The sequence below is a fragment of the Pteropus vampyrus genome, unplaced genomic scaffold (genome assembly GCF_000151845.1).
Source record: "Pteropus vampyrus isolate Shadow unplaced genomic scaffold, Pvam_2.0 Scaffold281, whole genome shotgun sequence".
NCBI lineage: Eukaryota > Metazoa > Chordata > Mammalia > Chiroptera > Pteropodidae > Pteropus > Pteropus vampyrus.
The window spans coordinates 116,940-123,943 of NW_011889062.1; positions in this window are offsets into that span (position 1 = coordinate 116,940).

The following is a 7,004-nucleotide window of genomic DNA, read 5'->3' on the forward strand; positions in this document are numbered from 1 at the left end:
ACTTAAGAATTCAAAGCAAGGGAAGAATTAAATGGAAATATTCAAGTCTTTTGTCCGTGTTTAAAGCAGGTGTTTTTGTTGTTGTTCTTCTTCTTCTTGAGTAGTAGGAGTTCTTTATACATTTTGGATATACACTCTTTATCAGATAAATGATTTGCAAATGTTCTCTCTCATCTTGTGGGTTGTCTTTCCACTCTGTTGATTAATTGCATTCTTTGATGCACAAAAGTTTAAAATTTTCATCAAGTCTAATTTGTCTATTTTTTTTTTATTTTGTTGCTTGTGCTTTTGTTATTATATCCAAGAAATCATTGCCAAATCCAATGTCATGAGCTTTTTCCTTACATTTCCAAGAAATAGTTTTAGCCCTTATGTTTATATCTTTAACTTGTTTAAGCCAATATTTGTATATGGCATAAGCATCCAACATTATTCAATGGCAGGTGAATATCCAGTTTTTCCAACATCGTTTGTTGAAAAGATTGCACTTTCTTCATTGGATGGTCTTGAGACCCTTGTAAAAAATCATTTGACGAATGTTAAGCTTTACTTCTGAACTCTATATTCTATTTCATTGGTCTATGTGCTTTTTTTTTTTTTTTTTTTTTTTTTTTTTTTGGTCAGTACCACAATGTTTTGATTACTGTAGCTTTGCAATAAGTTTTGGAATCAGGAAATGTGAGACCTCCAACTTTGTTCTTTTCCAAATTGTTTTGGCTCTTTGGAGTCCTTTGAGATTCCATATGAATTTTAGGGTGAATTTTCTTTTTCTGTAAAAAAATACTATTGGGATTTAGATAGAGATTGCATTTTGAATCTGTAGCTAGCTTAGGGTAATACTGATATCTTAACAATATTGTCTTTCAATCCATTTACACAGGATGTCTTTCAATTTATTTGTGTTTAATTTCTTTCAGTGACATTTTGTAGTTTTCATTATACAAGTGTTTCAGCTCTTTGGTTAAATTTATTCCTAAGTATTTTATTCTTTTTGATGTCACTATCAATGGAATTGTTTCCTTGATATCCTTTTTGGATCATTTTTTAGTTCACAGAAACACCACTTATTTTTGTTTATTGATTTTGTATCCTGCATCTGTGCAGAATTAATGAGTTCTGCTTTTGTGGAAAGTTTAGGGTATTCCACATGTAAAGTCATATCTTATGCTAACAGAGGTAATTTCACTTCTTTTTCACTATTTGGATGCCTTTTGTTCCTTTTTCTTGCCAAATTTTTCTGTCTAGGAATTCTAGTACAATGTTGAATAGAAGTGGTAAAAGTAGGCATCTTTTTTTTCCCCCTGATGTTTTAATTTCTCAAAGAATATTTTTATGTAGAATAATCGTAAATGATATATAATGATCTGAGTCTAGGACAATAAAAAAATTGAAATAAGTAGTTTTTGTACAAATGAAGAGGTCAATTAGACCAATGAAACGACAGTCTTTGAAAGCTAAAGGATTATAATAAAGAAAATTACAAGTAGTTTTTACATAAGCACCCAGGATCTTGCTTTAGAATACATTTTCTAAATATTTGCCTTCATAATTTTTTTTTTTTGGCATAAGACTGGGTTACTTATTCGAGATCATATATTTTTGTTACTTTTAACTTTGAAATAGTGTTTAATGTGATTAAGACATTGGTAAAATTTTACCTCTCAGACCCACAGTATACACATCGTGCATTTGCCAAACCATTCCTGTGTATACTGAGATTTATCTTACGTCCTTGGAGGCAGGTTCATACTTTAGGAGAACTTCTTTTTCACTTCTGTTAAAAGTCCTGGTGAATATGCCTAGATGATACAACTGGTGCTTGATTATATGGAATACTATTAAAATACAGACCTAATTACCATTATACACATGATTTTGTTTTACATTTTTGCAAACTTTAGGGGTGTGCGCACGCACACATACACATACAATGCCTCAGTGTCACCATGGACATATCTTTTGGGATAAATCTAAGCAATTTTACTTAGAAAGGTCATTACTGAAAACATCTTACCTTGAGGAGGGTTTAAAATTTAAAGTTGATGAGATTAGATTTTTAGAATTGGATAAAAATTAAATTCTGGAACTAGCAAAGAATGTTGAAAAGAATGATATGATAACATATTATAAGTGCCAGTTGACCTTATTAACACACTTGAATGCAATACTTCATTACTCTCAGAAGGATGCCTGTGTTGCAAGAATGCTTTGCTGGCTAAAGACTATTTCAAAGTGTTAGGCTCTCGCTCTGTTAGAATAGTTTATGAGAGGCTCTTTGTTCACATCATGTGGTTATCTGAACAACAAAAAAATCATAGCAGATTTCTTATTTAGAGAGTCTTTGCCAGCACAAAATAATTCATTTCAGATAGTATTTTCTCAGCTGATTTAGGCAATTGACTATCTCCCTTAAATACTCATAACATTTACCAATGGAGTTCCCTTCCTCAGAAGAGAAACTAATAAAAAAGCTTTTCTCATTAAAATGTACAAAATCTTACCCAGGAAGAAAATACTAAATTTAATTCTAAAGTTAAATTTAATTCAATATGTATTTGTTAAATACCAACAATCCTTTAGACACTGGACAAACTGACACAGAGAGAAAATATTAATAAGGTAACAAATGCTCTCAAAGTCAATAGTAAGAAAATTAAACAAAGCACACAAAAGAAAATATTAAAAGGATCAAATTAATATTGTGAGAGAGGAACAAAAGTGCCCTTTACTAAGACATCCTGAAACATAGATGTACTACTTAGCATTTACAGAAGGTAAAATTCAACTCCCAGAGAAGATATTGGGTTTTGTGGTCAATGCTATATCCATTTGCTAGTAACAACAAATGCAAGCATGTAGATAATATTATGGTTAATAATAAGTCATTTATAAAGATGGTCACATATGTCTATAGTTGTGATTATTATAATAATTTTCTCTTAATGGACACATCATATACTTCTCAAACACAGCAAGGAAATAAAAGATAGCATTTCTCAATTTCTTAATGGCCCATGAAATATTACTTTTAAAAATGACAGCAATAATCTGGAACTTTATTTTCCTATCTGCAGAATGAAAGCCAATTGCATTTCGTTTAGCCACAAAGAAAGGAACACTGAGAGATGGTACATCAGCCTCTCCTCGAGAGGTAGTATAACCTCAAAACAGTATAACCTCGAAAATAATTTTTAAAGTTCCTTTTTTTCCACTTTGATTCCTCAAGATGAGTACTTTGATAATCAAGAGGGTTAAATAGGGTCTTGGAAAACTATAAAATACTATAAACTCTTATTCATGTCATGATATAGGAGAGTTATAAGAAGAAATCTATTAAGTGCAAAGATTACACTGATGAGGGAAAAATCGACCATGAGAATAGAGCTTAGTATCAGCTTGCTACCCTGAACAGTCATGATGCATCAGAATGCCTTTGTTGTATGCTATTACGGGGTAATAAATTGGTCTACTAAATCAACTTATTTGTGGACATGGTCATACGTAACTAGTCCAGGATGAGGCACTGTAGGAGTCTATACCACCATTTTACATTAACACAATGAATGCTTAAGATGAACATTTTTGTTATGTCTGCCTTTTCAGCTTATATCATGCTATTCTTTTCCAACATCTGGAGTTCCTAATGATTATGCTTTAACTATTCCTTATAGAGGTCAAAATATTTTTTCCACTTTTCCTTTTTTCAAGTATTGCTTTTATACCTTCTTTCCCCTTATAGGCTATAACCAGAGCCATATCACATGCAATCCATATTAAACTACTTTTTCCAAGTACTAAAAATAAATACAAAAAACTAAAGAAGGAAATTGTGATATACCTTTACACCCTGAAAAATTCCATGTCTATGGCATATAGTGAGCTATGTAAAGAAAATAACAATAGTAACTAAGAAGTCATTGAAATGGTGGTTTATGCTCTTGACCTTCCATGTATTAAAGGTACAGTATGGAACAAGATGCTGAGGGTTATTTTCTCAAAATGAACTCAAAAGTACTAAAATAGCCAATGCAGGCTTGGCTTTTACAGTTAGCTGATAGGGCAAATCTTCTAAACTTGACATTTACATAGGATTTTGTCCAATAAGTTTACATTCTGATATTACTGATGTTGACTCTCTAAAATTAGAATTTTGTATGAGCTCACATGTTTCTTATGCAGATTCAACATAGATTCTATTGATTTTAATTACATGACTCAGTCTTTGAGATAACATGCAGTATCTACCATATATGACGCCTTGAATTTCAGTTCTACAGAAACAAAATCTCCATACCAACCTTTACGGCATAGAGAGCCATTTTCTGAAAAAGAATACTTCTAACAGACTTCTCTGTAACACCAGATTTTGCATTGGGAGCAATATATGTGTTAGCCAGTAATTTTTCCTGTATTTCTCCATTGGATGATTGCTGCAAAACTTAGGAGACATGCCTTCAAATATAATAAAATAATCACAGCTGTGTAAAAACCTTGACGTTTTAATCTTTTTTTTCTCCACTAGAAATAATTATCACCTTTTGCTATTCAACAGAAAATCTTGACAACTGATCATTCAAGTAAAGTTTGGTTTTAGTTTTATTAAATAATGACGAGTCATGCTCATGCTGGTACCTTTTACCGTACTATCTACAATAAATCTCAAAGATTTTGCTTTAGATAATAGGTTGTAAATTCCTGTACTTCCCTCAAACATTTGCCTTTGTTCTACTACAGTGGCTCTATAACGAAAAGCCTAGTGGCCCATGTAGTTATTTATCATCTTGTATGAGCGTTAAGATCCTAATGCAGTTTTATAATTCTTTAACTTTAGTTTCACCTTAATAATTAGACTTCCCCAACTATTTAAGCTGAATAAAACAAGAACACTTGCCAGTTGTGGATTTGGTTGGTAGTGTGGCATACCAGATCAGTGAGGGTTTCTGGGACTAGCCACATCCACTGGGGCTGGGCTAGACTTGCTAGGTACCATGCAATTTGCAGATGTTGTAGTATATGTGCTTGCAGGCAGAACACAGATTAGGGAAATAAACAGGAAATTCACTCCAAACTGACAGGAATTCAGAGATTGGACTCTGTCTTTAGAAGGAGATAGGTCAGAATGTGATAGAAGCATGAATGAGAGATGGTATAACCTGCTTATACTAGACTTTCACAGAAATCGAAAAAAAGTTGCCTAGCATCTAGAAAACACATGTGTATATTGAAAACTATTCAGAAAATAGATTAGAACAATATTTTCATTTATGACATGAAACAGAGCCAATTGATTACTTTATTTATTAGTACTTAAACATAAGAGCACGGAATCTTAAAAACTGAGCTACTGCCGACTTCACTAGCTATTAGGGAAATACAAATCAAAACCACAATGAGATACTACCTCACACCTGTTAGAATGGCTATTATCAACAGGACAAGTAATAATAAGCTTGGAGAGACTGTGAGGAAAAAGGAACCCTCATACATTGCTGGTGGGACTGCAAATTGGTACAGCCACTATGGAAAACAGTATGGAGGGTCCTTGAAAAATTAAGAATAGAGTTACCATATGACCAAGCAATCTCTCTTCTGTATTTAACCAAAAAACTTGAAAACATCTATCCGCAAAGATATATGCACTCTGATGTTCATAGCAGCTTTAATCATGGTGGCCAAGACATGGAAACAACCAAAGTGTCCTCTGATAGATGATTGGATAGAAGATTGTGTGTGTGTGTGTGTGTGTGTGTGTGTACACACACAATGAAATATTACTCAGCTATAAGAAAAGACAAACTACTGTCATTTGCGACAACATGGAAGGACCTTGAGATTTTCATACTGAGAAATAAGTCAGACAGAAAATGTTGAGAACCACATTATTTTCACTCCTAGATGGATTATAAAGCTAAAAGCAATGAACATGACATACATACAGAGACTCATGAACATGGACTGTGGATTAGTGGTTATCAGAGATAAATGCGGCTGGAAGGAATTAGCTAGGGAGAAAAAGGGGTCAAATATATGGTGATGGGAGGAAATTTAACTTTGGGTGGTGAACACACAATGAAATACACTTACGATGTATTATTGAACTGTATACCTGAAACCTATTTGGTTTTATTATCCAATGTCACCCCCAATATTTAATAAAAAGATAAAAAATAAAAAAATTGAGCTATTCTCCTTTACAATTGAGCAAAATGTCACTTTTGTGACATTTAAATTAATGTCACATTGTATTTAAAATTTATGTTATATTAACTTCAACCCACTAATACTCCATGTACAAATTACTTTAAATTCTTAAGGATGTGAATTTAAATATGTAGATTCAAGAATGCAACACTTTAAAAATTAGACATGTTTAGAAAGGTAGACTGAGCAATATTAATTTTTGGTTTTGTGAAACCAAGGATAGCAAGTGTTTTTTTTTTTAATTGATCATTTAACTGAATTTTGATTCAGATTCAAGAAAATGAATCAGTATTTCTTAAGAATAATTAATTTAGAAACTAATATGTAATTGATAAGTAAACTATCAGAATTGCATTTATATTGTTATGTGAGATAGAAATATAATCTAAGTAAATTATACTGAAACTTTCTACTTTCTAATTGGATTTGACAAAATATTTTGAGGTGAATAGGCTTAATGTTGACCAGAAAGTATAAGAAAGATAAAATGTTCTTTGAATCATACTGTGTTTTCACATAAGCTTGAATAAATTGTAATAGAACTCACCCCTACAATAGTTCCACACAATTTAACCCTTCAGTCCACAGAATGCCACTGAAATTAGTTTGGTAAATGCTTCCATAATAGATATATCAATTGATTATTAATTAGCTAATGAAGGAAAGAAGATGAAATTGTGCTGAGTTTCTATTCATGTTTTCAACTGCATTGGGTGGCAAACATCTACTATCAGATTTTTTGTGCTCTTATTGTTTTAAGAGGATATAATCTCTTTCCAAATTTGGAGTTTGTCATTTCAATA